Source organism: Melozone crissalis, unplaced genomic scaffold (genome assembly GCF_028551555.1).
Source record: "Melozone crissalis strain CALT ecotype California unplaced genomic scaffold, PUWL_Pcris_2 ptg000020l_1, whole genome shotgun sequence".
Lineage (NCBI taxonomy): Eukaryota > Metazoa > Chordata > Aves > Passeriformes > Passerellidae > Melozone > Melozone crissalis.
Window position 1 is genome coordinate 1,508,859 of NW_026535798.1, and position 25,002 is coordinate 1,533,860.

The 25,002-nt window shown below is 50.0% G+C and overlaps 1 pseudogene; it reads left to right on the forward strand.

Moving 5' to 3' along the window:
• The window catches only part of LOC128937667 (CUB and sushi domain-containing protein 2-like), a 139,446-nt pseudogene extending 114,724 nt beyond the window's left edge, over nucleotides 1-24,722 (forward strand).
• Nucleotides 24,723-25,002: the final 280 nt, after the last annotated feature.

A 25,002-nucleotide genomic window follows, 5' to 3' on the forward strand; every position in this document is an offset into this window, starting at 1 on the left:
ATTTTCCCTGTGCCATTTCCCTTGTGCCATTTCCTTTGTGCCATTTCCCGCGTGCCATTTTCCACGTGCCATTTTCCCTGTGCCATTTTCCCTGTGCCATTTCCCTTGTGCCATTTCCCATGTGCCATTTACCGCGTGCCATTTCCCATGCACCATTTCCCCTGTGCCACTTCTGTGTGCCATTTCCCACGTGCCATTTCCTGTGTTCCATTTCCCGTGTGCCATTTCCTTTGTGCCATTTCCCGCGTGCCATTTCCCGCGTGCCATTTTCCCTGTGCCATTTCCTGTATGCCATTTCCCTTGTGCCATTTCCTTTGTGCCATTTCCTTTGTGCCATTTTCCCTGCACCATTTCCCGCGTGCCCTTTTCCCTGTGCCATTTCCCTTGTGCCATTTCCCATGTGCCATTTACCGCGTGCCATTTCCCACGTGCCATTTCCTGTGTTCCATTTCCCGTGTGCCATTTCCCACGTGCCATTTCCCGCGTTCCATTTCCCATGTCCCATTTCCCTTGTGCCATTTCCCATGGCCCATTTCCCACGTGCCATTTCCCATGTCCCATTTCCCCTGTTCCATTCCCCCCTCAGCTGTGACGTGCCCCGATGTGGGCAGCATCGCGGTGGAGCACGGCCGCTGGCGCCTCACCTACGAGGTGCAGTACCACTACAACGCCCAGCTGATGCTCATCTGCGACCCTGGCTACTACTACACGGGCCAGAGGGTCATCCGCTGCCAGGCCAACGGCACCTGGAGCATCGGGCAGCCCGTGCCCACCTGCAAAAGTAAGGGCAGGGGCGCCCCAGGGTGGCACCGGGGGCTGGGGTTGGGTTTGGGGTCAGTAAATGCCAAGCTGGGGGGATTCAGGGTGGTGCTGGTGGGTGATCGTACTTTGGGTACAGGATGGGATGGTTTGGTGCAGATTGGGGAGGAAATTGGTGCAGATTTTGGGAGGAAGTCACCAGGGACTGGTTTTGTGATTGGGCTCAATAAATGCCAGCCTTGGGGGTTTCAGGGTGTTGCTGATGGGTGACCATGGATAATCAAGGAGATGGTGTCCTTTGGGTACAGGATGGAATGGTTTGGTGCAGATTTTGGGAGGAAATCCATTCCTGGAAGGGCAGGGAGTGGCTGGGATGGATTTCACAGAGCAGCATCGCCAGGAGCTGGTTTTGTGTTTGGGGTCAGCAAATCCCAGCCCTGAGGGTTTCAGGATGATGCTGGTGGGTAATCATGGCTAACCAAGGAGATGGTGCCCTTTGGGTACAGGATGGGATGGTTTGGTGCAGATTTTGGGAGCAAATCTATCCCTGTGAGGGCAGGTTGGTGCTGGGATGGATTTCCCAGAGGAGCTGTGGCTGCCCCATCCCTTCCAACCTACCCTATCCCTGTTGGAGCAAACTGGGATCATGGAAGGTGTCGTCTCTGCTGTGGGGTAGAACTCAATTACTCTCGTCAGCAGCTGAGGCAGAGACAGCAGAGCTGCTGGAAGGGATTGGGATGCAGGGAGATGCCTGGAAGTGAATCCTGGTTTAATCCCAGCACTTCCCTGGGATCTGAAGCCCTTCAGCTCAGCTGTTGCTGTGGGGTCCCAGCAGCTTCTCTGCCACAGCTGCTCTGAAGTCAGGGCTTTTAAGGAGGGAAAATAAAGAATTCTGCTGTCAAGCCTCAGCTCTCACACAAACACCAGGTTTACAAGGGTAACAGTGTCACCTGCAAATCAAACCCAACGGGGCACGCCAGCAGCTCTCAGTTGTTCTGACACCACTGCTGTGCTTTGCATCTCTCCCTTTGTCAGAGGTGCAGGGTTTTTCTCTCCAAGTGCAGACAGAGGCAGCAAAGCCTCTCCTTCCCTGCTGCCTGCCTTTGTTTGTGGAGCTGTGACTGCTGGTGTGGGTGACAGATGTGCTTCTCCCCCTGCCAGCTCTTCCTCTGGATCCGGGAGCAGGAGCCTGACCTCCTTTTGTTCCCTCAGCCTTATTGCCACCTAAATCCAAGTGACAGCATCTTGGCAGCGCCCCGAGGTCAGCAGCACCCAGCGGGAGCTCTGCAGGCTTGGCAGAGCTTGAAGGCAGAGAAAATGAAGATAAAACCAAGAGTTCTGAGGGGGAGGTTGGGTTTGCAGAGGCTCCTGCATCCCACAAACCCAGCTGGGATCTGCAGATCTTGGGATTTTGGATTGTGGGGGAAAGCTGGGTGTCACTTTTAATTATGAACTTTGTGCCATTCCAAGGTCAGGGCTTGGAGCAGCCTGGCCTAGTGGGAGATGTCCCCACTCATGGCCTTTAAGGTCCCTTCCATGATTCTGTGGGGTTTCTGGGAATCAGGCTTAATGACAGAAAAATATTCCTCTGTGAGGAAGCTCTGGTGTGAAAAACTCCTTTGGTTCTTTCCCAGCCTGTCTTTAGTGTTCCCCTGTATCCTGAAGCATAAATATGAACAGCTCTTATTTTTGTCACCTCATCTTACATGGCTCTGGAATGATCACAATTCCTGGAATTATTTAATGAACTTTCCCACTCCAGCAGCAACTCCTGGTGCTGTGCCTGGATGCATTCCTTCAAAACCCAGCCTGTTCTCTCACTTATCCTTTGGGATCTGTCCTAGTTATCTCCTGTGGGGACCTGCCCACGCCTCCCAACGGGAACAAGATCGGGACCCTCACCAGCTACGGGGCCACTGCCATCTTCTCCTGCAACACTGGCTACACCCTGGTGGGCTCCCGGGTCAGGGAGTGCATGGCCAACGGGCTCTGGAGCGGGGCTGAGGTCAGGTGTCTGGGTAGGTACCTTTGGGATGCTCCTGCGGCATCCACGGGTGTGGGAAAGGCTCCTTGGGAGGGAACAGGGGGTTTAGGGACTGACATCCACCCTGCGGGGTTTGAAGGGGGTGTAAAAGGGAGGCAGAGTTGGATTCCTGCGTCCTCCAGAGGTGTGAGGTGCTGGGAGAGTTTTGGGGTGAGGATAGTTGGTTGGGACTGCAGAGTGTTGAGGTGACAGCCTGGAGGTGAAAGAGGATGGGTGTGGATGGATATTGGGGTGGATTCTTCCCTATAAACAGCATGATGTGGATTGGCCAGAGAAGCTGGGGCTGCCCCATCCCTGAAAGTGTCCAAGGAGAGGTTGGAGAGGATGGCCAGGGATGGTGGAAGGTGTCCCTGTGGACAACCCTTATGTTCCCTTCCAACCCAAACCAATCTGGGCATCATGAACCCCATCCATGCCCAGAGAAGCTGTGGCTGCCCCATCCACAGCTGGAAGTGTCCAAGGAGAGCTTGGACAGGGCTTGGAGTAACCAGGGATGGTGGAAAGTGTCCCTGTGGACAACCCTTATGTTCCCTTCCAACCTAAACCAGTCAGGGCATTGTGAACCCCCATCCCTGCCCAGAGAAGCTGTGGCTGCCCCATCCCTGGAAGAGTCCAAGGAGAGGTTGGACAGGCTGACTTGGCATGGTGGAAGGTGTCCCTGTGGACAACCCTTATGTTCCCTTCCAACCCAAACCAATCTGGGCATCTCCAAACCTCATCCATGCCCAGAAAAGCTGTGGCTGCCCCATCCACAGCTGGAAGTGTCCAAGGAGAGGTTGGATTTGACATGGTAGAGGTGTCCCTATGGACAACCCTTGCATTCCCTTGCAACCCATCCCGGTCTGGGCTTCTCCTCACCCCAAACCCGCAGAGATCCCCCGATGCCCTTTGGGGACACCTTTGCTGGGCTCTCCAGCTGATTGCTGCCGTTCTGTCCCCTCCAGCCGGGCACTGTGGCGTGCCCAGCCCCATTGTGAACGGGCAGATCAACGGGGAGAACTACAACTACCGTGGCAGCGTGGTGTACCAGTGCCAGCCCGGCTTCCGCCTCATCGGCATGTCCGTGCGCATCTGCCAGCAGGACCACCGCTGGTCCGGGAAAACGCCTGTCTGTGTGCGTAAGTATTGTCATTGCTTCACCCTGGGGGGACATCCCGGCCTGGAAGGGGCTGGGGAAGGGGTTGGGGAAGGGGCTGGGCAGAGCTCACACCCCCAAAGTGTGGGGTGGTTGAGGTATGAGGTGGTTGTGCTGCGCGCGCGTTCGGGGTGTTTTGCTATCAAGACTCCATTTTGTTCATGCAGGAAAAAACCTATTCTTTATTCACACAACTCATTTTTATGCAGTTTTACAGACCTCATGTGTCTTTCCAATTGGTTAGTAGCTTTCTGGCTAATTACTTTATTGGTCTGTGTCCATCAAATCTTTCTGTTCTTAAATTCTTGTGTGCGTCAGTACTTGTCATTCCTTCAGCCCTGAGGGGACATCCCAGCCTGGAGGGCCTGGAAGGGGCTGGGCAGAGCTCACACCCTCGAGGTGTGGGGTGGCCATGCACACACCTTTGGGGTGTTTTTTTATCAAGACTCCATTTTCTTCATGCAGGAAAAAACCCATTCTTTATTCACATAACTCATTTTTATGTAGTTTTAGTCACACACCTCACGTGTGACTCCAATTGGTTGGTAGGTTTCTTGCCAGTTATTCTGTTGGTGAGTAAAAGGTATTTTACTTGTCCATCAAATCTTTCTGTTCTTAAATTCTTGTGTTCATCAGTACTTGTCATTCCTTCAGCCCAGGGGGGACAGGGAGAGAGGGAGGGAACAACAGAGTTTGGATGCGTGGGGTGGTGTGGGGTTAAGAGCAGGAGCTGGGATTTTTGGAGAGGGATGTGTGGTGTAAATCAGTGGGATCCTGGCACTCGGCTGCCTGGAGAGGGATGCAGGGAATTCCTGGAGCAAATAAAACCTAAAAAAATCCCTTTTTTTCAATGTCATCCTGTATCTCAACAGAGAAGCCCCAAATCTTTGGGGTTTGGGATTGATGTGGCGGTTTTTATGCTCTCCTACCTTCACATCTTTTTCCAATGAATAATCCACTTTTCTCCAGGAATAAATCCAGTGACATTTCCATTTTGTCCTTGCAGCCATCACCTGTGGCCACCCTGGCAACCCCCCCAACGGCCTCACCCAGGGCTCCCAGTTCAACCTCAACGACGTGGCCAAATTCCAGTGCAACCCCGGATTCCGCCTGGAGGGAGCTTCCCAATCCCAGTGCCTGGCCAACGGCCAGTGGAGCAGCACCCTGCCCTCCTGCCGAGGTCAGTCTGGCCTTCCCTGGGGATTCTCCATGATCCCAAGCCAGAAATCCCTGGAAACCACCCAGGGGATGTGGTTGGAGATGCCAGGGATGCTGTAAATCCCACGGGATTTCCTCACCTCAATGCGTTCTCCAAGGAGTTGGAGCGTGTTGGAAATTTGGGATCAGACCCAAATTTGGGCTCAGAGGGTGTTAAAGGCAGGCACAGATCAGATCAGATTTGGGATCAGACCCAAATTTGGGCTCAGAGGGTGTTAAAGGCAGGCACAGCCCTACAAACACGCCCTGGTGGTCACAATCCATGTCCATGGAAAATCAGGATCTCTCCTCTGCTCCCCCCCAAATCACCTTGTCCAACCTCCTCGTTTATCTTCCCAGGAAATATCTTCCCACAGCTTTGTGCAGAGCCCTTTTCCCTCTTTCCCCATGGGATCAGCACTCAGATTCACTTCCCAAATCCCCTCCCCTCCCTGCACTCCCTCCCTCTGCATCTCCCTAATCCAGGATCTCTGGCCATGCTGGATTATCAATTATTCCCAAAAAAATCCCGGTTTGGGATCAGTTATTCCCAGCTGGATAATCTCAATCCCAATTTGGAGATCCAGCCTCTGCTGCTGGGTGACAACCTGCAGGATTGCCTGGACTCCCTTTTTCACAAGAAATTTTTCCACTCCCACCCTCAAAAATCTCGGAGAAAAAAAAAAATCTCAGAGAAAAAATCTCGGGAAAAAAATCTTAAATCAGCATAAAATCTTCAACTTCCCACCAATTTTTTTTTTTTTTTTTTAAACCCCACATTTTCTGCCTCACTTTTCGCTTCCCATTATTTTCTGGGTGTTGTTCTGTTGTCTGTTTGCAGTTGTGAACTGTTCTGACCCCGGGCACCTGGAAAACAGCGTGCGGCAAGTGCAGCCGAGCGGCCCGCACAGGTTCAGCTTCGGCACCACCGTGTCCTATCAGTGCAGCCACGGATTTTATCTGTTGGGGACGCACGTCCTGACGTGCCAGGGCGATGGCACGTGGGACAGAGCCCTCCCCCAGTGCCTTTGTAAGTGGCCCCAACCCCTCTCCCTGTCCAGCGCATCTCGTGGGGGTCAGCAGGATTCGTGAGGGAAAATCCATCCCAAAAAAAATCCCCACAAAAAAATCCACGTGGGAATGGTCCCAGTGGTTTCAGGAGTTTCCTAGGGAGGGGGTTTTGGGGTTGAGGAGAGGATCCTCCTGGAGGCATTCTCTGTGTAGGGAAAGGCAGATCCCAATGGGTTTGGGGGTTCCAGGTGGAATCCTGATGGGTTTTGGGGTTGAGGAGAGGATCCTCCTGGAGGGCATTCTCAGGAAACGGTGGATCCTGATGGATTTTAGGGTTTGAAGAGAGGATTCTGCTGGAGGGGTTTCTCTGTGTAGGGACAGGTGGATCCCAGTGGATTTGGGGGCATTCCAGGTGGAATCCCAATGAATTTTGGGGTTTGAAGAAAGAATTCTGGTGGAGGAGGTCCTCTGTCTCGGGACAGGCAGATCCTGATGCATTTTGGGGGTTTCAGGTGGAATCCTGATGTGTTTTAGGGTTTGAGGAGAGGATACTGGTGGAGGGGGTTCTCTTTGTGAGGACACATGAATCCCAGTGGATTTTAGGGGTTCCAGGTGGAATCCCAATGAATTTTGGGATTTGAGGGGAGGATACTGCTGGAGAGGGTTCTCTATGTAGAGACAGGTGGATTCCATTGGATTTTAGGGGTTCCAGGTGGAATCCTAATGAATTTTAGGGTTTGAGGAAAAGGGACATTCTCTGTGTAGGGACAGGTAGATCCTGATGGATTTTGTGGGATTCCAGGTGGAATTCCTATGGGTTTTGGGGTTTGAGGAGAGGATCCTGCTGGAGGCATTCTCTATATAGGAACAGGCAGATCCCAATGAATTTTGGGGATTCTGAGTGGAATCCTAATGAATTTTGGGGTTTGAGGAAAGGACCCTGATAAGGACATTCTTTGTAGGGAGAGGTGCATCCTGATGCATTTTGGGGGATTCTGGGTGGAATTCTAATGAATTTTGGGGTTTGAGGAAAGGATCCTGCTGGAAGGCATTCTCTATGTAGGGACGGGTGGATCCTGATGGATTTTGGGGATTCCAGGTGGAATCCCAATGAATTTTGGGGTTCGAGGAGAGGATCCTGCTAGGGACATTCTCTATGTAGGGCCAGGTGGATCCTGATGGATTTTGGGGGTTTCAGGTGGAATCCCAATGAATTTTGGGGTTTGAGGAGAGGATCCTGCTAGGGACGTTCTCTTTGTAAGGACAGGCAGATCCCAATGGATTTTGGGTGTTCCAGGTGGAATCCTGATGGGTTGTGGGGTTTGAGGAGAGGATCCTGCTGGGATAGTGCAGGTGGAGAGGGCAGGAGCAGCTCTGGAGCACAGGGAGAGCTCACCTGAGTGGCTGAGGGTACACCTGGGTGAGTGAGGACTCACCTGAGTGAGTGAGTCTCAATCTTACACTGGGAATTTGGGATCCAGAGTGGATTTTAGCTGCCTTAGGGAGGTGCAGGCAGGAGCAGCCCCACCCCAGCATGACCATTTTGTCCCTTTGGGCACCAAACCAGCTGCAATCCCATTCCCTGCCCAACTCCAGAAATTCCAATTGGCTTGAGCTGTTCCAAAGCTGGGATTGTTCCTTTTGTTTTTCCCACGTTTCTCCCTCCACACCAAATCCTACCAAGCAGTTTTGGGCACGTTTTCCTTTCCTTTTGTCCTCTCCTCACCCCTTGCATGGATCCTGGGGAGCTGGTGAGTGATGATCCATGTTCCCACAGCCGGGAGGGAATTCCTGTTAAAACCCCAATCCCAGGTTCCCTCAGCCTCCTTGAGTACAAGGGATCTCCTTCCTCCATTTTATCTCGCAGAAAACGTTGGGATTTGGAGGATTTGTTGACATTTGGAAACCCAGGTCAATTTTACCACTGATTCCTTGGATTCCTGGGTTTCAAAGTTTAAAAAAAAAGGAGATTTTCTTATGTTTTTGTTTCCTGTGTGTTGAACTTCCCTGTGAGGATGGGGAGGCTTTGGCACATGTGCCAAGAGCAGCTGGGACTGTCCTCATCCCTGGAAGTGTCCAAGGCCAGGCTGGACAGGGCTTGGAGCAACCAGGGATAGGGAAAAGCGTCCCTGCCCATGGAAAGGAGTGGCACTAACTGATATTTAAGGTCCCCCCAAGCCAGAATTCTGGATCCCCGGGTGCTGAAGCCGTGTCTCTGTTGCAGTGGTGTCCTGTGGCCACCCCGGGTCCCCTCCCCACGCGCAGATCTCGGGGGACAAGCACACGGTGGGCTCCGTGGTCAGGTACAGCTGCCTGGGCCGGCGCACGCTGGTGGGCAATGCCACGAGGATGTGCCAGCTGGACGGGCGCTGGAGCGGCTCCCTGCCACACTGCTCGGGTGAGGGGGCTTGGGAAGGGCCCTGAGGGGCACACAGACATGGTCACCTGTTCATGGTCACCTGTTCATGGTCATCTGTTCTTGGTCAGCTGTTCTTCGTCACCTGTTCATGGTCACCTGGCTATGGTCATCCATTTATGGTCACCCAGCCACAGTCAGCTGGCCATGGTCACCTGTTTGTTGTCACCCATTCATGGTCATCCCTTCTTGGTCACCTGTTCATGGTCACTGCCATTCATGGTCACCCAGCCACAGTCAGCTGGCCATGGTCACCTGTTCGTGGTCACCCAGACACCATCACCTGTTCATGGTCACCTGTTCTTGGTCACCTGTTCGTGGTCACCCAGATACCATCAGCTGGCCATGGTCACCCGTTCATGGTCACCTGTTCTTGGTCACCTGGTCATGGTCACCCAGACACCATCAGCTGGCCATGGTCACTCGTTCATGGTCACCCATCCATTGTCATCACCTCCCACCCATCATCACCTACTCTTGTGCCTTGAGGAGGAGGCACCTCCCTCCCCTTCCCTTACCTGAACTTCCCTTCCCTGGACATCCCCAACCCTTCCCTTTTCCCCTTTTCTCTTTTCCCCTTTTCCCCTTTTCCCCTTTTCCCTTCCCTTCCTCCCACGCTCCAACCCTCCTTGTTCCCTCACTTCCAGCTGCTCAGGGCTGGCTTGGAGCACGTGGGAATTCCTTCACGGAGGAGAAACATCCCTGGGGCTGATGCTGGAGCCTCCACCTTGGGATTCAGGAATTGTGGCCATGTTTGCATCCATCTCAAAACCAGGGGGGCTCACGGAATCAGGGAATGTTTAATTTGGAGTTCCACTGCTCTGCTGGGGGTGGAATTCCCGGTGAGGGTGACAAGGGACAGGAGCCTCCATCCCTGGTGGCTGTGGTGACTCTGTGCTCTCCTGGCAGGGGGCAGCCAGGGCGTGTGTGGCGACCCCGGGATCCCTTCGCACGGGATCGGGCTGGGGGACGCCTTCGACGTGGGCAGCGTGGTGCGGTTCAGCTGCGAGCCCGGCTACTCCCTGCGCGGCTCCTCCAAGAGGGTCTGCCACGCCAACGGCTCCTGGAGCGGCACGCAGCCCGAGTGCGAAGGTACTGCTGCGACACGGGGCTCTTCTGTGTCCCCAGAATCACTCTGATGTCTCCAGGGCTGTTCTGGTGTCCCTAGGACTGCCCCGGTGTTCCCAGAGCTGCCCTGTTGTCCCCAGAGCTGTTCCACTATCCTCAGGACTGCCCCAGTGTCCCCAGAATTGCTCTGATGTCCCCCGAGCTGCCCCAGTGTCCCCAGAGCTCTTCTGGTGTCCCCAGGACTGCCCAGGTGTCCCCAGAATTACTCTGATGTCCCCCGAGCTGCCCCAGTGTCCCCAGTACTGTTCTGGTGTCCCCAGAGCTGCCCCAGTGTCCCCAGAGCTGTTCTGGTGTCCCCAGAGCTGCCCCAGTGTCCCCAGAGTTGTTCTGGTGTCCCCAGGACTATCCCGGTGTCCCCAGAATTGCTCTGATGTCCCCAGAGCTGCCCCAGTGTCCCCAGAATTGCTCTGATGCCCTCAGCGCTGCCCTGGTGTCCTCAGGACTGCCCCGGTGTCCTCAGAGCTATTCTGGTGTCCCCAGAGCTGCCCTGGTGTCTCCAGAACACCTCCAGTGTCCCCAGAGCTGCCCTGGGGTCCCCAGGACTGCCCAGGTGTCCCCAGAATTACTCTGATGTCACCAGAGCTGCCCCAGTGTCCCCAGAGTTATTCTGGTGTCCCCAGAGCTGCCCCGGTGTCCCCAGAACTGCCCCAGTGTCCCCAGAATTGCTCTGATGTCCCCCAGCTGCCCCAATGTCCCCAGGACTGTTCTATTGTCCCCAGAGCTATTCTCATGTCCCCAGAGCTGTCCTGGTGTCCCCAGAACTGCTCTAGTGTCCCCAGAATGGCTCTGGTGTCCCCAGAACTGTTCTCATGTCCCCAGAAGTGTTCTCATGTCCTCAGAACTTGCCTTTCCTGAGCACAGGCAATGCAGGAGGAACCCCTCGGAGCCCTGGGGGTCGGTTTGTGGTTTCTGGGTGATTTTAATTGAATTTCCCCGTTTCCCCTGGCAGTGATTTCCTGCGGGAACCCCGGGACTCCCAGCAACGCCAGGGTGATCTTCAACGACGGCCTGGTGTTCTCCAGCTCCATCATCTACCAGTGCAGGGAGGGTTATTACTCCACTGGGGTGCTGAGCAGGCACTGCACCGTCAATGGCACCTGGACTGGGACCAGCCCCGAGTGCACTGGTGAGCACTGGTGGCGCCTCTGGTTTTAACTTTTATATTTCTCAGGTTCTGTGCTGCTTTGGTGTGTGGGTCTGGGCTTCATATCAGGGATGGTGAGCTCTGTGCACAGAGCAGGGAGACAAAACAATTCCTGCTCCAGCTGGGCACCAAGGACAAATGAACCAAATCGCAGGCTGCAAACCTGCTCCACATTTAACTGGTTAAACCCCACCTGGAAAAAAACATTCAGGACCATCCCAGGCGTGGTTCCAGCTGCCAGAAATTCTCCTTTTTCCCTTCCTTGGCAGTGATCAACTGTGGAGACCCCGGCGTGCCGGCCAATGGGCTGAGGCTGGGCAGTGACTTCACCTACAACAAATCCGTGGTGTTCCAGTGCACTCCTGGCTTCATGATGGAGTCAGACAGAGCTGCTGCCCTCACCTGCACCAAAGACCGCACCTGGAACGGCACCAAACCCGTCTGCAAGGGTAAGGAACCCTGCAGGACACAAGTTTTGGAGGCCACCAGAGTTTCCATGAAAGCCTGGCTGGGCGTTCCTCATCTCCCTCATTCCACACACAAAGTTTGGCATTTGTCAGGGAAGCAGCAACGCCTTGCTGTGCTCAGGGCTATCAATCTGTGCCTGGCAGGGAGGGAAGGAGTTGCTGCTCTCCTTCAAAGCCCAGGGAGTAAAGTGATTTTGCACAAAAAACTCGGATCAAGCTCAGATGAAATATTGTGTTTTTCCAGCAGACGCTGTGCTGGCATCACCCAGAAACATCTGAAAAATGTTCCCTGCGAGTCTTTTCATTATTCTGAGATGGCTCCTGTGGTTCAGAGATAGAAAAGGGAAATAGGAAAGCAGTGGCTGGGCAGGCTGGATCTGTTTTCCTGACCCCCCAGCACAGATAAAATGTGTGGCAGCATCGCTGCATTCCTTTAAAAATCTGGAAAATTCACCTGTCACGGAACTGATATAAAAACAGGCCACATAAAAACCCTCAAATGCGCTCCAGCTCCTTCAGAGGCTGTAAAGAGCAATTCTTCCTCTCCTTTTTCATCCTCTGCACTGAGCAAATGCTGCAGAAATGATCCAGAATGTGGCCAAGAGTCTCATTTGGAGGCACAGGTTTGGCTGCTCTGAGCTGAAGAGCAGAGCGCTGCAAAAATGTCATCTCCAAACACCCCAGAGTGGGTGAAAACCCGACAGGTTGTGGCTTCAACTGCTCGTCTGAGCCTCAGCCAGGTTGTCCAAAATGTGTGAATCTTCGGGGAAATCGGGGATGAGCTTTCACACCATGTCAGGGCAGATTTTTACCTTCAGCTGGGAACGAGCGTTGACTTCAAAATCGGATTTGTGGAGATGCTGAGGGAAAAGTTCTTCCCCCAGAGGGTGGTGGGGCACTGAGCAGAGCCCCAGGATCTCAAGGAATGTTTGGACAACGCTCTCAGGGATGCACAGGGGGGGATTTTGGGGTGTCTGTGCAGGGCCAGGGCTTGGATGATCCTCATGGATCCCTTCCCATGGGATATTTCATTATTTGGGATTGAACTGCAAACTTTGAAGGGTTTGACCCCACTTTGTGCCAATCCTGGGAGATGCTCTTGGAGAGCAGGAGGTGACTTTGCACCTAGGTGGAATTTGCTTGTTAATGGAAATAATTAAGAAGTGGAGAGACCTGACTCTTCCTTTTCCTTTTCCTTTTCCTTTTCCTTTTCCTTTTCCTTTTCCTTTTCCTTTTTTCCTTGTCCTATTCCTTCTCCTCCTTTTCTTGTCCTCCTTTTCCTCCTTCTTCTCCTTCTTCTCCTCCTCCTTCTTTTCCTCCTTCTTCTTCTCCTTCTCCTCCTTCTTTTCCTCCTTTTCCTCCTTTTCCTCCTTTTCCTCCGTTTCCTCATTTTCTTCCTTTTCTCCCTTTTCTCCATTTTCTCCCTTTTCTCCCTTTTCCTTCTTCTCCTTCTCCTCCTTCTCCTTCTTCTCCATTTCCTTCTTTTCCTCCTCTTCTTCCTTCTTCTCCTTCTTCTTCTTCTCCTTCTTCTCCTTCTTCTTCTCCTTTTCCTCCTTCTTCTCCTCCTCCTTCTTCTCTTTGTCATCCTCCTTTTCCATTTCCTCCTTTTCCTCCTTCTCCTTCTTTTTCCTCCTCCCCCAGCCATCACCTGCAGAGCTCCCCAGGCCATTCCCAACGGGAAGGTGGTGGGGTCAGATTTCAGCTGGGGTTCCAGCATCAGCTACGCCTGCCTGGAGGGTTACCAGCTGTCCCTGCCCGCCGTGCTCACCTGCGAGGGCAACGGCTCCTGGAGCGGGGAGATCCCCCAGTGCTTCCGTGAGTAGCCACCTGCCCTCTCCTCCACCAGGATTCTGCTTCAAATCCAGCTTTTTAGGGCTTTTTCCAAGTTTTTTCCCCAAGCTCTGTGTCACTGAGCAGCTCAGGGTTTAGAGGGATCTTGCTGTGCTTCGTGCCCCGTTCATAAATGGAGTTTTCCAGCAGCTGGAGTGGGAATTTTTGGTGCTATGGGGATGGTTCAAGAGTTTGGAGCCAAAGTCTGGCTGCTCTCCCACCTCCTTCATGGCTTGGTTTTTTGGGAGCCTTGCTTTGGCATCTGTGAAGTGCAGGCGGGGACACAGGTGGTCACTCTACCCCTTGTGACAGAAGGGTGATGCCACATTTGGGATGAATCCAGGCATTTTCCATGTTCCTGCCTACAAAACATCCTCAAAACTGGGTGTTTGACCTCAGTGACTCAGTCTTCTGCAATCAGCACTCCTGGAACTGCCAAAAAAATCTTTTAGCAAAAGGCACCGTGTTGCAGCAGAAGTTGGGAATGTTTTGTGAAGGCTGGGTGGGTTTGATGCAACAGCAAACACCAAAAAAAAAAGAGAATTAAAAAAAAGGAATTAGCATCTCCTGGTGCTAAAGGCAGCTCTGAGTCCCTTTTCCAGCTGCACAATATCCATTTTCATATTAAATCCCACAAAACCCCTCACTGTTCCTCACACCTTTCCCAGGATCCGGGATAATTAGTGGGCTTTCCGTGTGATACAGAGCCAAGGAACAAAGTGACACCGTGCAATTAGGGGAGAGAAAAAAGAGGGGGGAAAAAAAGGCAAATCCGGGGGAGAAGGTGGAAGTTAATTAACAACCATGGACAAAAGGAGATAATTACAAGGAATGCAGCCAGCAGCACCTTCAGCCACCCCTGATTCCCGAGCTGATCATGGAGTTGGATGGGCTGTGATGGGATGTGGCATTCCTGGGGGCTCTGTGGCCACCTCCCTGTCCCTTTGCTGTTGCAGCCGTGTTCTGTGGGGACCCGGGCACCCCAGCCCAGGGCAGGAGGGAGGACAGAGGCTTCACCTACCGCTCGTCCGTGTCCTTCTCCTGCCTGGCCCCGCTGGTGCTCGTGGGGTCGGCGCGCAGGTTCTGCCAGTCCGACGGCACCTGGAGCGGGACCCAGCCCAGCTGCATCGGTAAGGGGGGCTCAGTGAAGGCTTTGGGGGCTCAGTGAAGGGTTTGGGGGCTCCCTTCACCTCCAGTCCCAACCCCTTGGGGGTCCTTGGAGGTCAGGATGGGAGCAGAGGGCAGAGAGGAGAGCGGGGTGACCGTGGTGCTTTGTTGTGGTGTTGTGAGGGTCCCCAGGATGGGGTGAGAGATGGGAATTGACTCCCAAGTTCTCAGAAAGCTGATTTATTATATTATGAAATTATATTAAATATATATTATATTAAATATATTAAATATATATTATATTATATTATATTATATTATATTACATTATTAACTGATACTATATTATGAACTTATAATATATTTTATATATATTATATTAAACATTATTTATTATGTATATATTAATATAATTATAATTGTATTTATATATATAATTATAATAATAAATTTATTATAAATATTATATAAATATATATTTTATATATATACTTAAATATGTATTATATATAAATATACTAATTAAATATAATATGTAATATATAATATATATAATATATGATATATTAATATGTTATATATTATATTATAGTATTGATATAATATCAATCTATTAAACATATTTATAAATATATTATTATAGTTATAAATATAAATATAATTGTATAATAAGTATAAATTATATATATTTATATATTAAATAAAATTACATCATATCATATTATAAGAAAATGCTATACTAAAACCATCCTAAAGAAAGAGAAAGGTGACATCAGAAAACCAGAAAAGAATGAATAATAAAAACCCGTGACAGACTCAGAGAGTCCAACACAACTGGCTGTGATTGGTCATTAATTAAAAACTTGGTTGCTTCTTTCTGCAGCAGGCAGGGATTTAAGGAACAGGAAGATCCATGTGTTCTCCTTGTTGCTGTGTGTTCCTTCAGAGCCAAATCCCATTTGTGTTCCAGAGGTACAGCAGGACCCGTGTGCCTGGAGGGCTCTGAGCTCTCCCATAAATCCCTTCCCTGTTTTTAACAGATCCCAGCCTCACGACGTGTGCAGATCCTGGAGTGCCTCTTTTTGGGATGCAGAACAATTCCCAGGGATACCAGGTATGGCCGTGGACGATGGGTGTGCCACAAAGCCAGCCCTGCTCGGTCCTTGGCCTGGATTCACGTGTCCTCCCATGGACTCCTGTGTTATCCTATGGATTCATGTGTTCTCCCATGGATTCCTGTGTTATCCCATGGATTTTTGTGTTCTCCCATGGATTCAAGTTTCCTCTCATGGATTATTCTGTTCTCCCATGGATTCATGTGTCCTTCCATAAATTAATGCCTCCCATCATGGATTCACATGTTACCCCATGGATTATCCTGTGGATTCATGTGTCCTTCCATGGATTCTTGTGTCTTCCCATGGATTAGTGTCTCTTCCCATGAATTCACATGTTATCTCATGAATTCACATGTTATCCCATGAATTTCTGTGTTGTCCCATGGATTCACGTGTTCTCCCATGGATTCATGTCTCCCCTGATGCATTAATGTCTCCTCCCATGGATTCATGTCCTTCTTCCATGGATTCTTGCATCTTTCCATGGATTATTGTCTCCTTCCATGAGTTCACGTCCCCTCTCATGGATTCTTGTGTTATCCCATGGATTCTTGTGTCCTTCCATGGATTAATGTCTCATCCCATAGATTAATGTGTCCTTCCATGGATTAATGTCTCATCCCATGGATTCATGTGTCCTTCCATGGATTCCTGTCTCCTCCTGGGAGCAGGACACCCCAACGTGCTCCTTTAGCCCTCTGAGTGGGTTTGCACAGCATTAATTAGGCAGTGCATTGTATCTGAAATTAATTACAGTGCTAATTAATAGTTGCTGCTATTCACATTAATTCCCATTAATTTTCAGGCCAAATCCTGCAGGTGCTTTTGCTAATCCCATCTCTCATCCAGCAGGAAATCGTTGGAATGGGGACAAAAATCCCACAGCGGCTCCCTTGGGGGGCTCCATTCCCACCCATTCCCTGCTGGGATAGTGGATGGCAGAGTGGATCCTTCCATTTTCCTGCTAATTAGTCACCTTAATCTTGAAGTTTAATTAATTTATTTTATGTTTAATTAATTTGCAGACACCATAAATGGGATTTTTGCTCAGCTGGGAGTGGAGCTGCTCCTGTGAGGGATGAGGTGGTGACAAGGGGATGGAATGAAAGTCTGGGAATCCCTGGGAAGCTGAGTGATTGTCTCCTGTTGGGACAGGTGGGAAGCATCCTGTTCTTCAGGTGCCAGAAGGGATATCTCCTGCAGGGCTCCACCACCAGGACCTGCCTGCCCAACCTGACGTGGAGCGGCGTCCAGCCCGACTGCGTCCGTGAGTCCTGGGAATGCCAACAGGGAGCTGGGGCCCTCAGCCAGGCTCTGCAAAAGGAATCCTTGCAGAAAATGTGTGGCATTTTAGGGAGAATTGGGGATTGCAAAGGCAGTTTTTAGTCTGGCACTCAGTTCTGGGCTCAGAGGTGTTTCAGCACCTTTTGGTTTTGTCTTTTTCCCTTAAAAATGGGGGTGGCCAATCCTGATTTTCAGCTCATCAGCTGGAGCCAGGTTCAGCTTTAGCCAGGAAGAGAAACCCAGCATGGGAAGCTCTTCCAGCTGGGAAAAATCCCTGTGAGCTGTGGTGTAGAACCTCTTCCAGGAGGGTTCCCCTGTTGCTGTCACCGTGTCACTTCTCACCCTCCCCGTGCCCACCTGGGTGGTTTCTCTCACCTGTTCTCCCTGTCCCCTCCAGCCCACCACTGCAAGCAGCCCGAGACCCCATCCCATGCCAACGTGGGTGCCCTGGACCTGCCCTCCCTGGGCTACACCTTGATCTACTCCTGCCAGAGCGGCTTCTACCTCACCGGGGGCTCCGAGCACCGCACCTGCAAAGCCGACGGCAGCTGGACAGGGAAGCCCCCCATCTGCCTGGGTGAGGGGCTGGCAGCACCAGCTGGGCTCTGAGACCCTCCCCAGGCTCTCAGCTTGTGGAGATCCTGGGCCTTGAGGTCCTTCAAAGGTGGTTTTCAACCTGCAGATAAACTCAAGATTCAGTTTTGGTGTCAGAACTCCAAGGAAGGAGAGGGGAGGTGTTTTCAGCCTTGATTTTGTTCCCTTAAAAGTTGTGGGATGGCCCAGCCTGATTTTCGCTTGGTGGGAGGGTCTCCATCACTGGTCTCCATTGCAGAATCCCAGAACATGGTTGGAAAAGGCCTTTGAGGTCATCAAGTCCAACCTGTGACCCAACACTCAGGTGCCACCTGCAAAGAGTCACCTGGGGATCTTCTGGGGAGTTTTTGGGTCTAGAAGAACCTGTACAGGACAAAAATTGTTTATCTCCCCCACATTTTACCTGCCACAGAGTCTTGGATGAAGAACTTGTTCTGATCCATGGAAATGGAGCCCTGTGGCTCTCCTGGAGTGGGGTCACTCTGGACACTTGGGGTTGGAGCAGAGGGAAAGGCAGGACAGGCTGGGGACAGTGGCTGAAAGGTAGAGAGGGACCTGAGGGTGCTGAGGGACAGGAGCTGGCCATGAGCCAGGTGTGCCCATGGTGGATCAGGGATGGACCAGCAGGAGCAGAAGAAGGATTGTCCCCTGTCTTGGGCACTGGTGAGGGACACCCTGAGTGCTGTGTCCAGCTTTGGGCTCGTCCATCTGGGACATGGAGGGAATGGAGAGTGTCCAGGGAAAGGAACAGAGCTGGAAAAGTCCTGATGGAGCTGAGGGGGCTCAGCCTGGAGAAAAGGAGGCTCAGGGGGGACCTTGTGGCTCTGCACAACTCCTGACAGGAGGGGACAGCCCCAAATTGGGCTCTGCTCCCAGGGAACAGGGACAGGAGCAGAGGGAACGGCCTCAGGCTGGGCCAGGGCAGTTTGGGGTCGGATTTTAGTGAAAATTTCTGCACAGAAAGGGTGGTCAGGCCTTGGCAGGGGCTGCACAGAGAGGTTTGGAGCATCCAAGGAAAGCCTGGACGTGGCACTCAGAGCTCTGGGCTGGGTGACAAGCTGGGCATTGGGCACAGCCTGGGCTCTGTGACTTTGGGGGGCTTTTCCAGTCTCAGGAATTCTGGGTGGGCAGTGCCAGACCCCAGAACAGCACAGCATAGCATAGAATAGAATACAGTACAGTACAATGCAATGCTATGCAATACAATACAATACAATGCAATGCGATACAATGCAATAATGACCAGCTGTGCTTTGTCCCCTGGGCGTGGCACTCAGAGCTCTGGGCTGGGTGACAAGCTGAGCATGAGGCACAACTTGGGCTCTGTGACCTTGGAGAGCTTTTCCAGCCTCAGGAATTCTGCGGGGGCAGTGCCAGACCCCACAATACAATACAAAGCAATGCAGTGCAATGCAGTGCAATGCAATGCAAAGCAATGCAATTCAATGCAATGCAATGCAATACAATACAATACAATGCAATGCAATGCAATGCAATACAATACAATGCAATACAATACAATACAATACAATGCAATAGTGACCAGCTGTGCTTTGTCCCCTGTCCCAGCCGATGTCCGGCCCAGTGGGAGACCCGTGGGCACCGCGCGGGAGCCGCCGCTCGCCAAGGCCTCAGGTGAGGCTCAGGGGGCTCCTCCCCGTGGGCACAGCCCTAAAACCCCCTCAAATCCACCCTCCTGAATCCCCTCCTCTGTGTGAAAAATGCCAATCGCTTGTTTTTAACATTTTAAAAGTTTAATGGTAATAAAAGGGTTATAAAAATAGTAATATAATTTGAGTAATAATGATTTGGACAATTTGGATTAGGACAATATGAGACAATAGAGACAAAGAGTTATGTACAGTCTGGGTATCCAAAAAAGGACACCTGTTAACAAAGGATTAACCATTAAAAGCAACAGCCTGTTGCATATTCATACACCTCATACACGATGCATAAATTCCATTCAAACACAGGATTCTGTCTGGTCGGTCCCTACTTCTTCCTCTGAATCCTAACAGCACCTTAGAGGTGGGAAGAAGTTCGTTTCTTCTGATAAGAAGAATAAATTCTGTTTCTCTGAAAGATTTAGGTGTCCTGTGGCTGCTATCTCAGTGCAAGTCTTTTCTTTAAAAAAAAGTATCCTACATAGCATAGTTTCTATTTTAACGTTTTTTATATCCTAAAACTATATTTACCCACTACTTAAGAGAATTAATACAGCATCACTTTCTAACACAACACATATAATATTAATGTTAATATTTGAGAAAAGCCAATCATAAAATACATGCATTTTTCACACTCTGGAAACTGCCACATGCCCCATCCTATTCCATGGACAACAAACAGGATCCTTACAGGAGCTGAACATCAAGATCCATATTCCTCCCCACAGCATTCCAGCCCTTCCTGTACATTTATCCTTTTTTATTTTAAGCTTTCCTAATAAGTTTATTTGAGCTTTTCCTAATAAATTATTTTGGGGCTGGTTTGTTTTTTAAACTATCCTTGTGTTTTTGGTCACAACAGCCAAATTAAAGTTACTGGTTTTGTCTTTGTCCCTCATGGTGATGGCTCAGAGCAGGTGTGATTGAAGATACTTAAAATACAAAATATTTTTGAAATATTAAATATTTAAAACAATCTAATTATTATCAGTGAATTCAAAGAAAGACAGAAATCCTGCTCTGTTTTTTTTTTTTCCTGAAAAAATGGAAATGCTGCTGGGTATTTTTTTTCACATCTCTCACTGCTATAATTCCAGTGCCTGCAGATGTGTTTGCAAGGAATTCCCTGTGGAAAGGCTCCTACGAGTACATGGGGAAGAAGCAGCCAGCCATGCTCTCTGTCACCAGCTTTGACCCTGCCACCAGCAAGGTCAACGCCACCTTGATCGACCACAGCGGGGTGGAGCTCCAGGTGTCAGGTGAGGGACAGACAATGTGACCTTTGGGAGGGGGTGGCATTGGCACTGCCAGGGCCGTTCCCTGTGTGGGAACTCAGCACATCCCTTTGGATGTCCAGAGTTGCCGAGGACCCCATTGCGGGGCTCAGAGACCCTGGCACACAGCCCACAACACCTGGGGATTTGATTGTGACCCCTGGAGCAAGTTACCAGCATTGTATGAGGACCTGAAAGTCACACAGGTTTGAATGGTGTAATAACAAAATGATCACAGGGTGAAAATAAAGATTTTAGGATTTTTGGTATGGGGGTTATGGGGACAAGATGGAGGAACTTGGACGTTTCCAGCCTTTCTCCGTCTCCTTCTTGTTCTCCATTTTCTGCAGCGATGTTGGCACTTTGGGATTGGTTTAGAGTAGAAGTGCACTGTGTAACACAGGTGATGGGTATTGGGAATTAAGTGTAAATATGTTATAGGTAGTTTGTAGTATAAAAGGACAACACAGAGTGCCTGTGGCTGCCCTGCTGAGCAGATCTCGGCTGGGCAGAAAGAAAATTTTATAGATAAGAATTAATAAACAACCTCAAGACCAAAAAGTGAAGAGTCCAGACTCATTCTTCAGTTGCACGGGCCGAAACAGAGACACCCTGCACATCTTAGGGCAGAGAATATCAACAGCAACACGAGAGCACTGCTGGGATGTTGTGATAAAAGCCAATTCTGGATTGGATAGGTCATATTTTATGGGATTATCAGAGGTTATATTATATATAACACTATAAAATATAACCTATATCTATAATAGGTTCTATTTTATAGTGTTATCAGTACTGTGTCAAATCTTACTGGTGGACAATACATTCATGCTTAATTTATGGGTCAGTACAAGGTATTTTGCTTGTTTGTCAAACTTCTGTATTTTTAGTTAGTTTACATATTTTTTCTACTGATTCTCATGAGACAGCTCTTATTGTTTATACTGGTGCAATTATTTTTCACTCTAGGAATAGATCTTTATGTTAATGAATCTTTCATACCAAGATTGTTTTCTCATGGGAACTTGCAGCCATTAATTTAGGCCTGATTTTATGAGGCCTTTCTTTTATAATTTCTCTTCCTGTCTGCATCACTGGGACACCTCTAGGGCTGTGTCCAGTTCTGGTCACTCATGGCCAGAGAGACATTGAGGGGCTGGAGTGTGTCCAGAGAAGGGAATGGAGCTGGAAAAGGGTTTGGAGAACTCCTGATGGGGCTCAAGGGGCTCCCCACAACTCCCTGACAGGAGAGGGGTCAGGCTCTGCTCCCAGGATGAAACAGCCTCAATCTGTGCCAGGTTGGATTTTAGGGAATATTTCTCCATGGAAACACCTTGAAGCTGCCCAGGGATGTTTGGAGTGCCCATCCCTGGAGGTGCCCAAGGTAGGACTTGGAGCTTTTGGGTAAAAACCATGAAATTATGTGAGCTGGACTTTGATGATCCCTGGGGGTCCCTTCCAGCTCATGATTCCATCAGTGCTCCATGTCCCTGCCCTCCTGAATATTAATTAAATATTGAGTTGAGTCCTTTCCCATGTGGAAAATACCTTCAGTATCCTGGGCTGTGTTTCCCACCACCAACTCAAATCCTGACGTAGTTTCTCTGCTCTCCCACTCAATTATTTCAAACCAGAGCTGACAAAATCCCATTTTTTTTCCAGGGATTTACAAGAAGGAAGACGTGCACCTGCTGCTCCAGGTGTACCAGATCATGGGGCCACTGGAGATATTTGCCAACAAGTTCAGGAATGACAAATGGGCCCTGGATGGACACGTGAGTGAACAAAACCCACCCTCCCATGGCTGTCCCAGCCTGGATTTCCCTTCCCTGGAGCTGAGGGATGATTCCCAGAGCTGGGAGGGGACATGTGGCACTTTTCCAGCAGGTGACAGCTCCTCCTGCAACAGGGGGTTGGTTTTATTGCCCTGGGGTTTGGAATCCATCATCTCCCAGATAATGCTGGAGGAGAAACCAACGGGATTTGTTCCCTGTGGATGTTTTACATCTGCTCAACATCTTGCTGGAAAAGCTTATTTTCCCTACTCCTCACCCTTTACCTGTGTCTGGGAGTTTCCCAAGCCCTTTAGGGATCCAAAGGAGCTTGGAAAAAATGTGGATCCAAGTGACCCATGGCCACTTTTTCCCCTCTCCCTCTGGAATCACCAATGTCCTCTCCAGTTTATCACAAACAAGATTTTTTTAGCTTCCCTTCCTTTGAGAATGGAGAATTTTCAGCTGTAGGGCAGTGAAACTCCTTAAAAAATGCCAGAATTTTCTGGGGAATTGCATCAAATTAATGCACTTGGAAGGGGCTGGGGTGAGCTGGGTATTAAATTCAAGGAAAAGTTGGATAAAACCATTGATTTCCACTCTCCACAGGTCTCGTCAGAGTCCTCGAGTGGCACCTTCGTGTACCAGGGCTTTGTGCGTGGCAAAGGCTTTGGGCAGTTTGGCCTCCAGAGACTTGGTAAAATTCTTTGGATTTGCACTTTTCCCCTCAATTCCAGAAGCTCCATTTTGGCCTGGTTGGGGGTTTCCAGACAGGGAATTTTTCTCCAATCCCTCGCTTGAATTTTCGGCGCTTTCCGAGTTCTGCTGAGCTTGGTGTGAGGTTTGTGGGAGACAAGCAGCACAAAACAAACAGCAAAGGATAAAATTTGTAATTTGGGAGCAAAATGAGGGATAACCAGGCTGCTGTCCAAAGGCAGGGAGAGTTTGGAAGCACAAACAACACCTGGATATATTTATTTCCATATTCCCAGATCCCTGCCAAGCCCAAATCCCATTCCCACCACAGCAAGTGTCTCCATCAGAAATCACAGAGGCTCTTGGGAGCTTAAACCCCCCAAAGTTTAAGCTCCTAAATACCACTTAAAGCATGGTTTGAGCTCTTTAATCCCTCAAGATTGCTGGAATCTCGTCACCTTTATGGATGCTCGTTATTGCAGCATTTCAGAGTCTCCTTAAAGCCCAACTTCATGCATCCAAGTTGGACATTTTTGGCAAAATAAATCAATTTATATATCTCTTTAATTGCAGATGTAAATAAATGATGAGCCCTAATAGGCTGGATTTCCATCCTTGCACATCCCTTTTTAAATTCCATTTTCCAACACCACTTCGCTCATTTTGCTGCTGGTGCCACCTGTACTTTGAGCCAAGGCCTTTTCCCCCAGCAAGGGTTTGGAAATGTGGGAAATGTGAAAGGAAAATGAAGGAAATGTGTTCATTTCTGCTGTGTTGCAGACATCAGCATGATGGAAAATGATCCTGAATCCATAGGCCACCACTTTGCATCCAACAGCAGCTCCGTGGCAGCCGCCATCCTTGTGCCTTTCATCGCCCTGATTATTGCAGGGTTTGTGCTTTATCTCTACAAACACAGGTGGGTTTGGGACAAGAATCCCAAAAGCTGAAAGAAATTCAGGGATTTCAGAGGAATTATCAGTGAGCTGGGCTTAAAATCATCCCCTTTAGGGCTGGTTTAATTCAGGAGGTGGGACAAAAACAGAAGGTTTGGAAGGTTATTGCAGGGTTTGTGCTTTATCTCTGCAAACATGGTTTTGGGGCAAGAATTCCAAAAGGTGAAAGAAATTTAGGAATTTGAGAGATATATCCGTGAGCTGGGCTTAAAATTCCCACCTTTAGAAATGGTTTAATTCAGGAGATGGGGCAGCAACAAAGAGGGTTTGGGAGATTGGGAGAGTAATTCCAAAAGGTGAAATAAATTCAGGGATTTGAGAGGAGTATCAGTGAGCTGGGCTTCGAATCCCCCTTTTAGGGCTGGTTTAATTCAGGAGGTGGGAAAAATAAAGCATTTCTTTGGATTTGGGATTTGGGAGAGGAGAGCAATGGTTTTTCTGGCCATTAATGGGATTTGTGGCCACATTTGGGAGGATAAAAAGCAAATTCCCCCCCTCCCTGTGGCTTTGAATGTGGTGTAAATTCAGTTTTGTCCTGATCAATGCTGCAAACCCCCAGATGGATTTTCCTGCCCCATCCCCACAGGTTTCCCCTGTCACTGCCCCCCCTCAGGGCTGTCATCTTGATTTCTTAAGATTTTCTAAGCATTCTGAGTTTACATTCATGTAACAAACTTTCTCACACACTTTCTGTAAATAACTCATTGTTTTGCATTCTTTTATGGAGGAGGAGAAATTTGCTGGACTGTTGGTTTGTCCAGCGTCATTGGAGAGGTGGCACTGTCACCCTCCAACCCATTGTCACTTTTGGAAACCTATAAATTTTAGAATCAGAAGATAAATTTTCAATTTTTTTATCTTGAAAGCAGCGCTGTGTGTGCATTGTGTGTTCCGTGTTGTGTAGTGACATCACCTGTGTGGGTTTTGTCCCCGATGCCACAGGAGGAGACCCAAAGTCCCATTCAACGGCTACGCCGGCCACGAGAACACCAACGTGAGGGGCACCTTTGAGAACCCCATGTACGACAGGAACCTGCAGCCCTCAGACATCATGGCAGGCGAGGCCGAGTTCACAGTGAGCACGGTGTGCACGGCGTATAGCGCCGTCCCCGCGCGGTGAGTGGGACACGGCCACCCCACGGTCACCAGTGGGCCCTGGGGGCTGTGGGGTCCTGGGATGAGGGGAGGTGGAAGGGGTTGGGAGCATGGAGTGAGTGGGGAGGTGGAATGGGTTGGGGTTGTGGAGTGTGTGGGGAGTTGGAAGGGTTTGGGGTCATGGAGTGTGTGGAGTTGGAAGGGTTCTCTTCGGATCATGGAATGTGTGGGGATCATGGAGTGCGGGGAGTTGGAAGGGTTTTGGATCATGGAATATGTAGGGTGTTGGAAGGGTTCTCATGGGA